General features: G+C 40.6%; 1 protein-coding gene across 6 annotated transcripts in view; it reads right to left on the bottom strand.

Moving 5' to 3' along the window:
• Positions 1 to 17,557, bottom strand: part of HTR2C (5-hydroxytryptamine receptor 2C) — a 1,278,729-nt gene extending 1,261,172 nt beyond the window's left edge. For 4 of the 6 annotated variants that reach the window (XM_073599118.1, XM_073599115.1, XM_073599119.1 and 1 more), the window contains exon 1: positions 16,921 to 17,557. The gene's annotated coding sequence lies outside the window, so the exon portion shown is untranslated. Of the gene's footprint in view, positions 1 to 15,354; positions 15,471 to 15,872; positions 16,058 to 16,920 lie in introns of those variants that run through there. The other 2 variants (XM_073599120.1, XM_073599121.1) reach the window with 2 other exon arrangements.
• Between the last annotated feature and the right edge of the window lie 1,375 nt (positions 17,558 to 18,932).

Genomic DNA, 18,932 nt, shown 5'->3' with positions numbered 1-18,932 from the left:
TAACTCTTGCCTACCAAATAGCACCTCTCCTGCTGTGCAACATTAAAGCGATTGTAAAGGTAACATTACAAAAAAATAACAAACTTGTCTATACTTATACGCTTTGTGCAGGCCCCCCGCCCGTGCTCCTGGCAGCTTTCCATGGGGGCACTCATGCGTGATCCCTCCCGAGCCCCACTGCGGTCACTGGCTTTGATTGACAGCATTGGGAGCTGAAGGCTCATGGTGCCCCAGCAAAGCCATCGTGACCCACAAGTGAGGGGAGAGAAGAGCTGCAGATGTGCACAGGGCTGGATCAAATGAGGGCTCAGGTAAGTAAAAGTTGGGGGGGGTGAAGGGGGTTGCTGATGCCTAAACATTTTTTGCCTTAATGCAAGGAATGCATTAAGGTAAAAAATGTTTAGGTTTTAGAACCACTTTAACTAAGTAGTGCAACTTACCCAGGCAGAGAACACACTTAACCACTTGCCACTTGCCGACCGCCTCACGCAGATGTACTGTGGCAGAGTAACGTATGGGTAAGTTACTCCCCTCCCGCGGGCGGTGGGCGTGGTGGGCAGTTGCTGACAGCCTTGGAGCTTTTTTACCTGTGAGTCTCACTACTGTACCAGTAAATTTAGAGCCCAAAATGGCAAATCGAAGGTACAGTAGTGAAGAGGCCTACATGTTTCTGAGCATGACAGATAGTGAAGAGGAAGTCACTCATCTGTCAGATTCAGGCTCAGAATACGATCCTGTAGACCACATCGGCTCCATGACAGATAGCTCTGACGACAGAGTTGTGGTCCCTGCCAAGGTCAGGCGTACCAGACCCCAATGTTCTTCTGCTGTTGCTGAGGTACAAAAACCGCAGGGCTCTCGTATGGAGCAGAGAAGTACTAGTGCCACTCGTCATTCTGGTGAACTGGCAAGCACCAGCGGCCTAGTACACCCTGGTCATACATCCAGCACTGCAGTATCACGTGGTGACATGGCGAGTCCCATAAGTGCAGTTCAAGCTGTCATGGTGGCAAGCACAAGTAGTGTCCTGCTGCCACCAAGAAGACAAAGACAGGCCCACCGTGCCCATAGTGCCCTTCCTGCAGAATTTGCCAATCCTAATTGGGAGCCCACCACTTCTACAGCACCTGTACTTCCCCCATTCAGGTAGAAACAGTTGATTTTACGTCACTTGATTTTTATTCACTGTTTTTCACGGAAGATCTTTTGTGGACCAAAGTAATTTGTATGCTGGTCAGTTCATCGCCGCTAATCCCCAGTCCTCCCTTGCCAGAGATTGGAAACCAATTACGGTTTCTGAATTTAAGACCTTTCTGGGCCTATCCCTCGACATGGGCATAGTTAAAATGAGTATGTTGCGGTCATATTGATGCACTGACCCAATTTACCATATGCCCATGTTCTCTGCCTCCATGACCAGGGCACAATACGAGCAGATCTTGCGGTTCATGCACTTCAACGGCAATGAACTCTGTCATTCTCGTGGACACCCTGGATATGATTGGCTCTACAAAATTCGGCCCCTCGTAAACCACTTCAACGAACGTTTTGCAGCCTTGTTTACTACCCATCAAGTTGTCTGCGTTGATGAGTCCCTGATTAAGTTTTCTGGCCGCTTGTCTTTCAAACAAAATCTTCCCAGCAAGCGTACCAGATACGGGGTCAAGATGTATAAGCTCTGTAACAGGGCCACAGGTTATACATATAGTTTTATGGTTTACGAGGGAAGAGGTAGTCATGTAGAGCCGCCAAACTGCCCAGATAACATAGGGAGCGCTGGCAAGATTGTGTGGGACTTGGTGTCACCCTTATTGGGAAAGGAGTACCATTTGTATGTGGACAATTATTACACGAGCGTGCCACTTTTTAGTCACTTGTTTGATCATTAGATTGGCGATTGTGGCACCATGCAATCTAATCGCCGGGGCTTACCCTAGAAGCTTGTAGATTCCCGTCTTAGGCTGGGGGAGAGAGCCTGCTTGAAGTATAATAACTTGCTCGCTGTGAAGTGGAGGGATAATAAGAATGTTTTCGTTCTGTCCTCCCTTCATGCAGACATGACGATCCAAATTCCTGCGATGACTGGTGTTGTGGAGAAACCCCTCTGTGTCCATGAATATTAACAAAATATGGGGGGGGGACCTTCAACGACCAGTTGTTGGTGCTGTACCTAGTTGCCCGTAAGGCCAGACGCTGTTATAAAAAAGTGTCTGTATACTTATTTCAATTGACTTTGCTGAACGCTCATGTGCTATACAGAGCTTCAGGACAGACTGGATCCTTCCTGAAATTCCAAGAAGAGATCGTCAGAGCCCTTCTGTTTCCAGACGGTGCTCCACCTCATCTTTCCAATCCAAATGCAGTAAGCCAGCTGCATGAGAGGCATTTTCCATATGTCCTCCCAAGTACCCCTACCCAACGAGTCCCCCAAAGAAGATGTCTTGTCTGTAGCAAGCACGGATGTAGGCGTGACACAACCGCTATTATTGTCCCTCCTGTCCTGACAATCCTGGTCTTTACATTGGTGAATGTTTTGAATGCTACCATACACTACAAGTTTTAGCGTAGGGTACAGCACTGCACAGACTAGGACACACTTTCACAGGGTCTCCCAAGATGCCATCGCATTTTGAGAGACCCGAACCTGGAACCGAACCGTTACAGTTACAGTTACAAATAAAAGTGTAAAAAAAAAAAGTAAAAGAACACAAAAAATATATAAAATAAAAAAAACAAAAATAGCTGTCGTTTTATTGTTCTCTCTCTCTCTATTCTCTCTCTATTGTTCTGCTCTTTTTTACTGTATTCTATTCTGCAATGTTTTATTGTTATTATGTTTTATCATGTTTGCTTTTCAGGTATGTAATTTTTTTATACTTTACTGTTTACTGTTCTTTATTGTTAACCTTTTTTTTGTTTTCAGGTACGCCATTCAGCTGCAGCGCGGATTTATTTATCTTGACAGCAATAGCGTTTGCTCCTATGATACATAAAGCCATGATGCTGTAAGGCTCCATGCACACTGGAGCTCATAAACGGCCGTTTTTTGGCGTTTGGGCGTTTTTTTTAACAGCCCATAAACTCCACTCTATGTTATTCTATGTGTCCATGCACACATGGAAGTTTTTTAGCTTTTATCAGCAGTGGAGTTTATGGGCTGTTCTCTGAACACCATAAAATCGCGTTCAAAGTGCCATTCGTCTGACCACAAAAAAAGCTAAAGAATGCTAAACGCAGATAAACGCTCCTAAACGTGCATAAACACGCATTAATTAGCGTTCGGCGTTCTATTTTTTCAATGCATTGTGGGAGTTTGGGAATGCATTGTGGGACTTTTGGAGTGTCCTCTGTGTATTTTTATAAAAAAAAAACGCCCATAAACGCTAATGCTAAAAAACGCGCATAAACGCAGTACAAAATGCTGTTAAAAGCATGTTTTTCAACCAGCATTTTCTGCCAGCAATCTGGCGTCCAGAAAAAGCTTTTTTGAGCTCCAGTGTGCATGGAGCCTAGGTGATTTCACCACCACAGTTAAAAAAAGAGCATATATGTCGAAGCATGGGGGCAGCAGGGGTGGAGGAGCAATTTGCTCCTAACTTTTGGGGCGGATGCCCCCATGCTTCAGCATATATATATTTTAGGCCCAGATTGCGTTCAAAAATGTTTTATTTTTTACTATTTTTTTTATTTGCTTTGCAGGTATGGTATGTCTTACTGTTATACTGTAATGTTACTTTGTTTTATTGCTAACCATCATTTGCTTAGCAGGTACGCCATCCAGTTGCAGCGCGGATTTATCTTGACAGCAACAGCGTTTTCTCCCAAGATACATAAAGCCGTGACTCCAGCGCTGTAGGAGGTGATTTCACCACCATAGTTAAAAAAAGAGCATATATGCTGAAGCATGGGGGCAGCAGGGGTGAAGGAGCAATTTTCTCCTAACTTTTGGGGCGGATGCCCCCATGCTTCGGCATATATTTTTTTAGGCCATTCAGCTGCAGCACTGATTTATTTATCTTGACAGCAACAGCGTTTGCTCCCACGATACATAAAGCCGTGACTCCAGCGCTCCAAGAGGTGATTTCACCACCACAGTTAAAAACAAAATGGTGCATGTATGCCCATCATTAGAAGTGGGTGTATGAAGGGAGGTATTCTAATGGTGGGCATACCCACCAATCAATCTCTTTTTTTCGTTCAGCCCACAGGCTGCATGAAAAAAAAATGTATTACAATATATGCCCAACAAGGACCAGCAACATACTGGTATGTTGCTGGACTTTGAGTGGTTATACCAGAATGATGCGTGCGGGTTTAGTTATCATTTTGGTATCATTCTTTTCAGCCAGCGGTCGGCTTTCATGTAAAAGCAATCCTAGTGGCTAATTAGTCTCTAGACTGCTTTAACAAGCAGTGGGTGGGAATGTCCTCCCACCATCTTCCATGGTTTTCTCTGGCTCTCCTGTCCCAACAGGGAACCTGAGAATGCAGCCGGTGGTTCCGCCAGCTGACCATAGAGCTGATCAGAGACTAGAATGGCTCCAATCATCTCTATGGCCTAAGAAACCAGAAGATACGAGCATTTCATGACTTAGATTTCGCCAGATGTAAAGAAGGCCATTGGGAAATTGGGAAAGCATTTTATCACACCGATCTTGGTGTGGTCAGATGCTTTGAGGGCAGAGGAGAGATCTAGGGTCTGATAGACCCCATTTTTTTCAAAAACAAGTACCTGTCACTACCTATTGCTATCATAGGGGATATTTACATTCCCTGAGATAACAATAAAAAATATTGAAAAAATGAAAGGAACAGTTTAAACATAAAATAAAAAAGCAAAACAAATCATTTAAATTAAAAAAAGCACCCCTGTCCCCTTCTGCTCTCGCACAATATTTGATATCATTAGTGACAAACTTTGTGCAAAAAAAAAAGTTTGTAATTTTCCCGCAACTTGTGGCAAAATATAAAATATTCCATGGACTCAACATGCCTCTCAGCAAATAGCTTGGGGTGTCTACTTTCCAAAATTGGGTTATTTGGGGGGTTTTGTGCCATCTTGGCATTTTATGGCCTTCAAAACTGTGATAGGTAGTGAGGAGTGAAATCAAAAATGTACACCCTTAGAAATCCTGAAGGTGGTGCTTGGTTTCCGGAGGCCCTGTACGCGGCTAGGCTCCCAAAAAGTCTCACACATGTGGTATCCTCACACTCAGGAAAAGCAGCTACATGTATTTTGGGGTGCAATTCCACATATAACCATGGCATGTGTGAGCAATATATCATTTAGTGACAACTTTTTGTAAAAAATTTTTTTTTGTCATTATTTAATCACTTGGGACAAAAAAATAAATATTCAATGGGCTCAACGTGCCTCTCAGCAATTTCCTTGGGGTGTCTACTTTCCAAAACGGGGTCATTTGGGGGGGGGGTTGTACTGCCCTGCCATTTTAGCACCTCAAGAAATGAGATAGGCAGTCTCAACTAAAAGCTGTGTAAATTTCAGAAAATATACCCTTGTTTGTAGACACTATAACTTTTGCGCAAATCAATAAATATACGCTTGTTGACATTTTTTTTACCAAAAACATGTGGCTGAATACATTTTGGCCTAAATGTATGACTAAATTGAGTTTATTTGATTTTTCTTATAACAAAAAGTAGAAAATATAATTTTTTTTTTTTAATTTCGGTCTTTTTCCGTTTATATTGCAAAAAATAAAAATCACAGAGGCAATCAAATACCGGCTCTATTTGTGGGAAAAAAAGGACACAAATTTTGTTTGGGCACAACATTGCATAACCGCGCAATTACCAGTTAAAGCAGCGCAGTGCCGAATTGTAAAAAGTCCTCCGGTCTTTAGGCAGCCAAAAGGTCCAGGGCTTAAGTGGGTAACTAATTAAATCATGAACACACTCCACACTGTAATACCTCTATAAGCACCAGCTTACAAGTGCTGCCAGGAACTAAGGATATGAGGATTAAGTGCCTGGGTCCATTTCCTTTAACTAGTACTTGCATCCATAATAAACACACAACAAATGAAAAAACAAATCTATTCAAAGACATAATGGAATTGATTTATACAGAATTTGCATAACCAATTGCCCAGTGAAAGGGCATATACATTTATTCTGTGCAAAATGGGCAAAAACAAATGTAAATAGGCTATATACTGAGCTGTTTGAATGTAAACCATTGACTCAAAATGAAAAATACAACATTAGGCCACCAGATGGCGATAAGCATCAGAGGAATTTTGTATAATACTTAGCCATTTAGTGGTATTTTCTAAATCAACGATTTCCACTTGACCTACACAGGATATAGCCTACTTACATTTGTTTTTTCTTCCATTCACAGGGTGCATCAACCTTAAAATATCCATGTATCCCCCCCATTTTTAGTAAAGACGTATTACTCTATTTTTTTCACACCTATGTATTATTAGCCAGATCTTGTCATACAATACATTTCCATTAGTGTTTTACTTTATTTCTTATTTTCCCAAACCTCCAGATTGCATAGAGCATGGAGAATACGTTTACTGTTGGCCATACCTCCCAACATTTAAAGATGGGAATGAGGGTTACCTACCAGCAAATGTATGTAGGCATGGGACACACCCCCTGCCACACCCCCTTAAAGGAGAATTAACCCAAAAAAAGGTTAATTAAATCCACAAGGGCTTTTTTTACCACTACTATTCCTTTATATTGGCTTTTAAAATGTACAAATGCAGCAATTTAGAATTTGGAAGAAAGGTTTAGCACTGGGAAACACTTTTTGAAAGATAAAAAGTGCATTTTATATACAAGTATATAAATCAGACCAAAATGAGTGACAAATGAGGGGGAAAGAGGGACAGAGGGACTTGCTCCAAATCAGGGACAGTCCCATCGAAATCAGGGACAGTTGGGAGCTATGCTTTGGCTAAAGTCATCATAACTTCAAAGCTGCAGGCTTCTCTATCTAAAGCTCTCGCCACAGTTTGGGGTGAAACGGGAGGTGAACAGACAGCATAGGCAGGAATTCAGATGTGTGTCAAGAGGTGGAGTGAGACTCTCAACAAAAATAAATACGGACAATACAACTGGAAGCCTAAGAGTGTGACGTCTTTTTCCAAAGCTTTTAAGATAATTGCTAAAGCAATTGTTCATATTTTTTTCTATTATACATTTTTATAGCAACAGGCATGGTTGTAAAAAAAAAAAAAGATGTCAGTAAAGTGATATTTCATCAGTTTAAGTGCTAAAATCATGACGCTATTTACTGTTTAATGTCATGAAGACAAGCCCCTGTTCCTTCGCAAACACTGATTTGTCTTTGCTAATTTACAAATGCTAAAATATTCACAAGAAAAGCCAGGCTTTTAATTCACCTTAATGGCAGCCCTATAAGTAGTCTCTGTATTGACAAATGGGATGGTGTGGAATCCCACAGATAAACAGAATTTCATTACAATTCATGGCAAATGTAAGAAATGCGTGCCTATTAATTACAATCTGCATCATCTGAACAATGGCAGCATGATATCTGGAAAGCTGCCATTGCATTCATCATGAATGGTCTTGGATTCTTCTACAGTTTGTGATCTCTAATTACACAGCCTGTAGCATCTGTATACATAGGTGGCTGTGTGAAATTGATCAGGTTTCAAATTTATTTTAATTAGAATCAAAAAGAAAGGGAACATTAGCATAGTTTATTGTACCAAATGAATAAAAGGAATATTTGATCTTTTTTGTTGATTCTTGAAAGGAGACATTTAAAGGGTCTGTAGCCCTAAACTAGAACATTGTTTATCTAAAGGACAATGGGCCACATTTTTCAGTGTGAAATACAAGGGCTGTCTGTTTAGCCACCTGAGTAACCAATCAGATCCAGTTTTCAAACCGTTAAGGCTGAGTGCACATATATGAGAATTGGATGCAGGTTCCCCCGCATCCAATTCACATGACAGGAGAGTGTGACTGGCTCTCAATGGAGCCGGTTTACACAGCTCCAGGATGGCCGCGGTTCACATTGAAGCGTCTTCTGGTCCGATTCAGATGAGAATTCAGTCAAAAATTCGGACCTGATTCGCACCTGAATCAGTGAACAGGGATGCACCCGGACCCCATGCTGTGAGCCGTTGCCGCAGCATATGTAAACGGAGCCTAGGGGCAGGTTTAAATTTCAGTGTTGCATAGGGATAAAAGAAACAGCTGTTATCTCAGATACTTAAGTTGGCCAACTGAGGTCCACTGGGACATGTGATACCCAAACACCATTGCAGGTTGGTCTAAACATCTGTGCTTAACCCCTAAGGGGTTAGGGTAAAAGGGCTTAGGGAACCTAAGGGTAAAACAAATCCTAATGCCTAAGCAAAATTCTGCAACTTTGACATGTAGTAAAACCATACATATCATTACAACTACTTTGTGCATCCAGGTGGATTATACCTTGTTTTTTTCAGAACAAATCGGGCTTTCTTTCATTTGGTGGTAAATGGCAATGAATATCTCCCGATTTTATTTTTAATTATCAAAGGAAAACTACTACCATAACTTTCCACCAAAGAATAACTCAAAATAAATAACAGCAATACCACATATGTGTATGTTAGTTGTTGTTTGTACTCGTAGTACAGCCCAGAAACAATAGTGCACATTTTGCTTTTTTTTGTTATCCTACCTAAAACACACTGACACTGATACTAATTTAACAAACAAAAAAAAATCCTGTTTCAAGAAAATATTGACCCTGACCTTGACCCAAACACTAACCCTGGCACTGCCCTAGATCAAACCTTGATCTAGGTATTTTTTGTAATTTTATTTTTTTATTATTATTATTATTATTATTTTACACACACTTTTTTTCTCTCTGCAAGGAAAGTGAAAGATACGATGTATCTCTCACCTCCATTTACAGAGAGAAAAAACATGGGGGTTGGCTTCACAGTAACTGATCACTGTGGTAGTCAATCAGAGCCTATTATAGAAATCAGGTGACCCAAAATCGGGAGTTCCAGGTCCTAATCGTAAACACGGGCCCAGAACTTTTGGTGTGACCCCAGTGTTTGTGCTCCCAACACAAGGGGAGATCATCCAATACGCAGCCACATGGAAAAAAAAGCCCAGTCTAGTGGGGCCACATATTCGTGAGAGGTCGGCGTCAAGGGATTAAGCATGTCTATGGTGCTGGTCTGGATTGTTTCTGCCAATGTAATTATTAAAATTAAAAAAAAAGGTCACTGTGCTAACCAGGGTGGCTGAAAATCTTCTTTGCTGCAACAAACCATACAGGGTACAAATCTTAAGCATTTCATGCTGCTTCTAGTACTCTTTGAATAAGTACTGGGAGCATAATAAAACTCATAAGAGCTTTTCATAATATTTGGCATGTTCAAATTAATAATAATAATTTAGGCATTAATGTACAAATACTATGTTGCAGTGGGCCAGACTACATGAATAAAGTGCTATCTGATGGTACCAGATACTAAAATACAAGGGAATCCTGAATGAGGAAAATGTCAAACCTACTCCAGAGTTTGAGGCTTAAATCACATATGAGCCGCATGTGGCTCACAGGAGGGGTTCGGTGCATCCTGGTTCACCGTTTCAGGTCCGATTTCAGCCTGAATTTTGGGCTCAATTCACACCTGAAAGGGACCAAAAGACGTACAGTGTTTTTGTGCAAATCGTACCGGACCTGCTGCAGAGATATGTGAACCGGCTTCATAGAGAGCCGGTCAAAATCTCCTGCTATTGCGAATTGGATGCGGGGAACCCACATCCAATTTGCAATGATGTGAACCCAGCCTGAAGCACTAAAGTCAAAATCCCTTTTACCAGACTCAGAAGGACATGCTGTCTTGTATTTGGGACAATGCTGAAACTGGAGTTCCTAGTAATGGGAGTGATTTACTAAGACGATCGGATGCGGCTCACAGCAGGGATCCGGTGCGTCCCTGTTCTCCATTTCAGGGACAAATCAGGCCCAAATTCTTGCCTGAATTCGAACCTGAAATGGAGCCAAAGAAACACAGGACCTCGGTGCAATCTGCTCCGCAGCCGCCACGGAGATGTGTGTCCCGACTCCATTGAGAGTCGGGCAAACTCTCCTGTTATGCAAATTGGATGCGGGGAAACCTGCATCCAATTCGCACTAGTGTGAACCCAGCCTAAAATCAAAATTTTTCTATGAGGTCCAATGATTTGTAGTTACGCCCCTCTCCATCTATAGGCAACTTCCAGCCCTCTAGATACTGTGTATTGGCTATGACCTGTAGATGTTGCAAAGGTAATAGACTTCCACCATCTGAGATACTACAATGGCATTTTATACATTTATTGTCCAGAAAAGAAAATACTAGATCTTTCACAGCATACAGTGTTACTAAACCCAGTAATATGAAAATAGTTGATCTGCCCCCCCCCCCCCCCCCAAGTGCCCACAGCTTATAAATATTCTTTTTTCTTTAAAATATTGTCACTATATACCTTTTTGGCTGATCTCTATACCACGGTCAGTAATCAACTGTACAGTTTCTCCAGTGCTGAGAGTTCAGGTAGGAGGAGTTTTTCACTACAGTCTGCATACACTCCCACATATGTGATGCCAATATCATGTGACCTGGCTAGTTCTCAGAACAAGTAAATGTTCTCTTCAGCATAACGGACACAACTGAGCATGTGCAGGTTGGCTACTCTGTCTGTGTTAGCTGGCTTTCTCCAGATAGACATTGCAGGAGGGAAGGATATATGCATACAGGATAAAACAGCCTTTTTACGCCATGCAGGGGATTAACCCCTTAAGTTCCACAGTGAGTATAACAAGCATGCTATGCTGCATATACAGACTGATTTTACTGTTGTGGGTTTAGTAACGCTTTAAATCTCTTTCACAATAAAACATCTTTTGAGATTCCTTATTACCATGAGAAATTCCTTATTACCATGGACAAAGTGAGATTTTTTTTTAAAAACGAATCACATGCCAGTATTGTTTGTTACATAAACTGAACTTATTTTTAGATTTTAGTTTTTTGTACTTTTTGTTCTTGCTTTCTTTCTCTTCCTACTTTGCCATGGGCACCTTATGCAAATAAGTGCATCATTCGAAAACAAGCTGAAATCTTTACATGTCAAACACACCTCTGAAAGATGCCAAGCTCATTCATCTATGAGCGTTTCTTACACTTTTGCCTGGAAGTGAGAAAATGTGGATATGGACAGAATTTATAAGCATACGTACAAGCTATCATTGCTAAAACGTATTCTGTACTTGCTTTTTTAAGGCAGATATAGGGGAATGTGTTGACATTCCCTTAGGTTGGAGACCATTTTAACATCAAATAATGCTACATAGTTATTTTTTGACTAACAAAATGCAATACTATCAATTTTCTTCAAGTAAGCTTGTTCTGTATCCATGCAGGGCAAACAACAGGTTTACTTATCATCCTGCTTTTTCAACAGCAAACACTCAACTTCTTTTTACCTTTCTCATCATCCATTTTGCTGTTAGGAGCAAAGACAAATATGGGAGCATGTAACTCCCTCCTTCTCCTGCTAAATTTGTTGGTTCCTAGTAATTAACCCAGCACTGTCACATTGGATGGGGAGCGAGCTCTCATACCTGTGTTAACGCCAAAACACAATTTGGAGCTTATAAGGTGCTTCCTCTCTTCACTCATGCTGGCTGAAAAGAATGGCAAGGGAGCAAAGGATAGGAAACGTGATACTGTGGAGTGGAGAGGTTAAGCTCAAGTCAAGTTGGCCACACAAATCAAGATTTGCATATAAATGTATTGTACTTTAAAGTGGATGTAAATCCGAATTTATTTTTTTTTTTTATGTCATAATGTAGAGTATAAGATTTCCTATCATTTGAGCCCAGTCTTGCCACAAAGAGTTAATCCAGCTCTGAGCAATCCTCTTTTATTGTTCAGTGAGATAAAACTTGACAAACAGAGAAAAACTTTGTCAAATCCTCCCCCTTGCTGTGAGTGACAGGTGATTTACATATCTCGTGCACTAGCCTAAGACATGCATTATTTTTTAATTCCCATCCGCACTCCTTTCTTCAGCAGCTCTGCAAGGATTGGCTGTTCCACACCTCAGCATGATTTGGCAAGCTGAAGTCATGTGGTTATTCTCCTGTCTTTTCACTGGATGTTAGAGATCATAGCAGAAGTTCAGTGTAAGAAATACACATGAGAAAATGCATATTGACAAGGGGAGTGTAGAGGTGGAAGGGGAGTCTACTGACATCACGACTCCACCCACCGAGCTCCAGACAACAGACCCACCCACACAATCTGCAGTTTTTCGGGTCTCATAACAGACAGAGGGGAGACATTTGACAGGTAAAGATACATGCAGGGGGCATGTATATCCTTATAGATAACCCCTATGGCAGTAGTTTAGAAAGGATGACATTGGGTTTACATCCAGGATGACCTGGCAGCCTTTAAACCGAATGGGTTGTTGCACTACTATTGACAAATGTAATGGAAAATTGTACATTGTAACATGCTGCTAGCTGTAATGCTCTAACATGCCCATATATCCATAAGAGGAAAGTCATTCATGCAGGTCTACTTCAAAGCAACCACCATTTCTCAGAAGGACTTCCAGGGTCAACCCAATGGACAGAATACATGCTTTCTAATCCAATCCAACCTTGTGTTCTTAATGGTAGCTAAAAGGGGTGACATTATCTACAGATCCAGTTGAAGATAGCCAGAACAGGCTAGGTTTTATAGCTATAGGCACTTTTAGACAGCAATGTAATTTACAATACAGCTAGCTGTCACTGGGAAGTACAGAGACATACTCTAAACATCCTTTTTTGTGGCCTCTAATGTTCTTAAAGGAAAATTTCTAGAGTGACAAAGATTCACCTACCTGCATGGGTCATATTTTTTGCTTGAATAAAAAGGAACCCCTTTCCTAAAAGAGTTCTAGACAAAGAACAAAACAAAAAACTGCAAGTGTAGAATAAAAAAGAACAAAATATATTTATATATATTAAACCTATTGCAAAGCTGAGCAATTCGACGAGAGCATATAATGCATAACTAGTGACACCTACACTTCAAAACAATCAACAGTTGTGGAGTTATAGAAAGATACATTTATATGCAAATTTTGACTTTTCCTGACTTCTCCAAACCTGCCTTCTAAGCTTCTCTATTGGTTCTATGGGTGGGTTTAAAAATCAACATGGAAGCTCAAAATATGGGAGAAGGGGGACAGCTTAACTTTAAAGTGGTTTTAAAGGCAGAAGTGTTTTTACCTTAAACCTTCTGTGTGCAGATTAACAGTCCTGCCCCCCTTTATACTTACTTAAAGCAGAGCTCCACCCAAAAGGGGAAGCTCCACTTGTTTGTCTCCTCCCCCCTCCGCTGCCACATTTGGCACCTTTTGGGGGGGTTTGAAAGGTACTGACTCCCACTTCCGGCTGAGTTCACCATGGCCAGGGCTGGCCCATTCACAGAGCGCAGCGTGTTTCACGCATGCACAGTAAGGAACCAGCTGCGAAGCCGCAAAGCTTCACTACTGTTTACCTTAGTGGAAATTGGTTCGGGTGAGGACACCACAAAATTCCTGGACAGGTAAGTATCCTAATATTAAAATTCAGCAGTTACAGTATTTGTAGCTGTTGATTTTATTTTTTTTTTCTAAAGAAGCCTGAAACTCCTCTTTAAAGTGTTACTAAAGTCAAGAAATGTTTTTTTATCAAAATAACAAACATTTTATACTTACCTGCTCTGTGCTGTGTTCCCCGGTTCGATCTTGGCTCCTCCTCCTCTTCTTGGAACTACCATAGCCAGCTGCTGGCTATGAGGAGAGCGTAGTATGGGCACTCCCGACCTGTGTGTTTATGGAGCTGCGCTCTATAGGCTTACACAGCAGAACTTAAGCCCGCCCCCACTTCCTCTTCACTGCATCTGATTGACAGCAGGAAGAGCCAATGGCTCCTGCTGGTCCTTGAATGCTGTGTAAAGAGGAAGTAAGGGGAGAATAAATGCAGCACTGATCCCTTCTCCCCTCTCTCCCCGTTCACACAGGGAAGGGGGGTCGCAGAGAAACTGAAAATGTTTTTTACCTTAATGCAAACAATGCATTAACATAAAAAATGTTTTTAGGTTTAGTAACACTTTAAGCCTGATTCAGCTCTGTGTCCAAGAGGAGCGGTTCTCTCCGCTCCCTTCCTCCTCACAGGACATATTGATAGCAGCAGGAGCCATTGGTGTCATCTGTGTGTATGGACACAGGCAGCACAGGTTGGATTCGAGCCGGCAGGTGTGCCACCATAGGAAGTGGCTTCCTATGGTGGCACACCAAGAAGAGGAGGAGCCAGGAGCGCTGGCAGGGGACCCTAGAAGAGGAGGATGGGGGATGCTCTGTGCAAAACCACTGCACACAGCAGGTAAGTATAACATGTTTATTATTAATAAAAATAAATATTACCCTTTACAATCACTGCCAATAACTTATGCTATGTTCCAAAAGGAACTCATGTTCACTTATGGAAAGGTAATTTATCTTACAATAAAGACAATACATAGAGAAGCTTCCTCCTATAACAAAAAGGTTGCTTCAGACCACTAGCCCTTGCATAGGTACATTACAAGATAAATGCAGACAAGCACCCTCAGATACGACAGAGTTTAGTGTGTTGCGTGTTGAAGACAGAGCTACTTATTTACTATGTAAAAATGTGCCCATTCTATCTGTGCTTTATGAGACATTCTCCACATCATACCACTCTGTACTCTCTGCTGGATGTGAGATATTCCATCTTGCCCCATTCTTTACACAGTGCAGTATGTTACCTACACCATACTTCTTCAGTTTGGATGCTGTGTTGTATGTGTTATAAATTATGTACCATAGGATACAAATATCTGCAAAAAAGCTACACTTGGCCTTTTTTATTTATTTATTTGTTTTTTTGAAGATGTGAGTTCTACAACTATCATTCTGATGCAGGCTTCAGTACTTAATGAGCCGCTAACCTTGAACAAGCATGCAGCCAGTGAAATGTGAAGTATTAGAACTCTCATTGTACATATTTGTGGATGTACAGGTGAGTAGAAAAAACAGGATTAGAATGACAACCCTAAGCCTGAACATTTGTTGAAATATCAGCATTGACAGCTTCCATTTTCCCATTCTTACTGATTCACCTATATAATTCCACACTATTGTCTTTATTCAACCTTATCCACTATGTAACTATGTAACATCCCATGCAAAAATGAAAATATTAACGGTATGTGCATTTGTCTTTACCAGTTTGATCTTCTTACAGCCCATCTAAGCTAACATGCACTTATAGTTCTATATACTCACATAAAGCACCACTGCCATTCAAGCATTGCCAAATAGCTGTGTCTCTTGAATTATAAGTATTTCTGAATGGCATGAGATGCAGATGGCCACATTACATTCTTTAAAAAAAAAAGAAGCACTGTCAGCTTGCAAATAGCCTGAAAGAATATAGCAGTTTCTCTAAAACAATGGTGTGAAGATATGAGAACAGCAACCCATGATAATCTCTGCAGAGTAGCAGCAACAAGCATCTGACTCCCTCTACCGACTCTGCTCTGTGCTGGTGCTGCTGACACTGACAGACAGGTAGATCCCACACACAGGAGAGTAATTTCATTACCAATGGATGGGATTCCAGTCTTTACTTTCTGGGGGCCAAAAGGAATGACAGCAGCAACAGATCAGGTCCCAGGAATATGAAACACGTTGTAGATTCTGGAGACATAACAGGATACATGTCTTGTGTTCTTGCTGTTCAATTATTACTTTACTTACAAAAAAATATGAATGGAAAAAACACATTACAAAATGTTTTATACCTCTCTGTTTGTCCTCCTCCGTTTATCTGATTATCTGCCACCCTCTTCCCAATAACATTATGTACAGGCGATGTACATTGACTGCTACCGTAATTACACATTGCAGCGCAGCTCTATCAATGCGAGAACGCTCATCATCATCATCCCTGTTATGGCATGCAGAGGCAACCGCAGCATAACCTGCCGTAGCGGTGCCAGCCAGCGAATGCAGCATGGTCACATCCTAGTCACTTCCAAGCTTAATTACTTTCCTTTGCAAGGGTCACCGCTAAAATGCAATAATCTCCAATACAAAATAACATTAGCTGAGTTATTTGTCCTTAAATGTAGCAATCTGCATTGACAAGATAGATTCCTTCTGCAAAGTGAGTTCAACTATGCGTGTGCCCCTGCGATCCTTGGTGCAAAAAGTACATGGACCGTTCTCAATAAATGCACATATTCAGTCACTATTGTCATTTATTGTAAAAAAAAGTATATATAGATATATATATCTATATATCTATATATATATAGATATATATATCTATAGATGTATATATATCTATAGATATATATAGATATATATCTATAGATATATATCTATAGATATATATATCTATATATACACAATATACCGTTAAATAAGCTAAATGCACAATACATTTGGCACAATAAAATTGTAATATCTATTACAAATGCACACATACATTGGATATTTTAGATATTATGCACAGCGACAATTCACAGCAGCAAGTAAATGTATAACAGAAGAACTTTATAAATGAATGGAATTGAATAGAATTGCAGATCTGACCACAGGTGGGGAAATTATATGCAATACTATAAAACTAGCAATAAGCAATACTGGATCTGATCATATAAGAGAGTGGGTACTGCTGGATGTTGGCATAAGGTAGACTTGTACTGGTACAATGGGGTGCCCTGCAGTATGCCCCTCATGCAGTTCCCAGATGTTAGCTCACCTCCAGATCCAGCTGCAGTTAGCTAATTATCATCTCCACTCTGAAAAAAAAACTCCCAGCATTTCCAGGAAATCAGGACTTACCTGCTCTGTAGACATCCAGAAAAGTAAGCAGATCACCCATTCATTCCACTTGCCCCTTGATCCCTGTACTGAATGAAGTCAGCTTTTTTTTGGTCTGCGCGAGTTGTCCAAAGCTTTGCCTTTCTTTCTTTCTGTACAGTGCAGACTGTAATCCCTTCTGAGAACAGCCCAGTCTGTTATCCTTTATCCTGCACACCACAACACAGCTCCACATAGCATCCTCGCCCCTTCAGTTCTATAGTGAATTAGGAGGAATAAACTAGAGAGAGAAATGAGACAAGATTCTCCTGCAAGCTATAATAATTCTAGGAGACCAGAGCTTTCATACTATCCTCCTGCCAACAGCTGCTTGCTCTAGCAGTACATGGATCTGTGCAGAAAAGCTCACACCAAGTGCTGCCCAGCATACCATTAAACTGGCAGGTACACTTCACCCTTCTCTGACATAAATTGAACTATTTACACAGTAGCAGCAAAGGGAAGTGTGCCCAGCTGTGTTCTTCTGCAATCAATTTTGATAAATATTAATGTCAGATTTTTTCTTCTGTATGTCTCCAGATATCACTTGCTGTGAACCTTAAGGCTATTCCAAGATACTGTTAGCTTGGGTGCATTCCAGAACTAACCTTGACAGCTAAGTGAGTTAAAACCATTGTGCAGCTTACATAAATAATGTCGGAGAACCTAACCCGCCCAAGACAATTGCAGGGTAATGCTTTCCAGAGAAATGTGACCACTATCTGTTTTATATCAGTAAAGTAAAGAGAGAATGAACACTGAATAAAAGCTTGGAGGTAGAACATTTACAGTATATATTACTAATTGTTTTTGGCTGTTTTGTATTTTTTTAATTAAAATAATGCTTCCATGATAAGCTCTTTTGCAGAGCATACTGGGCTTTTTTATTAAGACAACCCAGAACTAGATTTTTACTCTTTTTTTATTAGAAAATCCAGGCACTATCCCCTTCTAGTCAGGTCCATTTATGACACTCCATACCATTTAGTGAATTTATACCATTTAGTGAATTTTGGACACATTTTCTGTAGCAAGGGAGTAAAAAGTTTATGTAAAGGCATTTTTGTTAATAGAACGTGGAAGGATTAGAGCTCCTGTCAAGTTTTTTTTGGGTGTCTGTGTGAGATTATTCCTCTTTTTGTCTTGATGAGCAATGTGAAGATGACAGAAATTAAAGGAAAATACACAATTTTATGTTTACATTGTAGGTGAGGTTGAAAAAAGACACAAGTCCATCAAGTCCAACCGATTTTAGATACTGTTTTTTAGAAATATTGTAGAACAATAAACATTACAATATATAAACACGTTAGTATTCAGCAAAAAATAATGACTTTCTCTTGCATAACCCCCCAAAAAATCACTTTACAATAGTATTTGTATATAATATAATAAAGACAAAAAATGTATTTATTGCACTGATGCCTTTTCTGTTATCTAAAATCATCCTACATGGATGGTCCCCCCCTATGTAATCTTCTGGTGTAGCGAGGGTTAATAGAACTGTTGGAGCCCAGCTCCTCCATTCATAGAAACCGTACTACAGCATTTATGAATGAAACAGGATTTATGAATGAAGGATGGGTGAATGATTAAGAGCTATGTTCCCTCCATTCATAGATTGTGTTTCATTTTTAAAAGCTGTAGTACTGGCTTTTACGAATGGAGGAGGAGCTGGGTGGAAATGGTGGGCTTAATTGGGAACTCTTGGTGAGAGCCTGTGACAACTCCCACGGGTATATTAGCCCTTAGCACACCAAAAGATTGCAGTGGCAGATATTCAAGAAAGCATTGATGGAAGAGGATTTCAGAAGTACAGAACTGGCATCAACAGAAGGGACATATCCTACTTACTGCAAGTAATGTCCCTTGTCCTGATTTTTTTATTTTTTATTTTATTTTGACTGTACGTAAGCTTTAATGCTTCCCAGTGGCATCACTAGGGTTGGTGTCACCTGGTGCAGTAAAACCTGGTGTCACCCCTCGAATAATTT

Source organism: Aquarana catesbeiana, linkage group LG09 (assembly GCF_042186555.1).
Source record: "Aquarana catesbeiana isolate 2022-GZ linkage group LG09, ASM4218655v1, whole genome shotgun sequence".
Lineage (NCBI taxonomy): Eukaryota > Metazoa > Chordata > Amphibia > Anura > Ranidae > Aquarana > Aquarana catesbeiana.
This window is presented reverse-complemented; position numbering and strand designations above follow the sequence as displayed.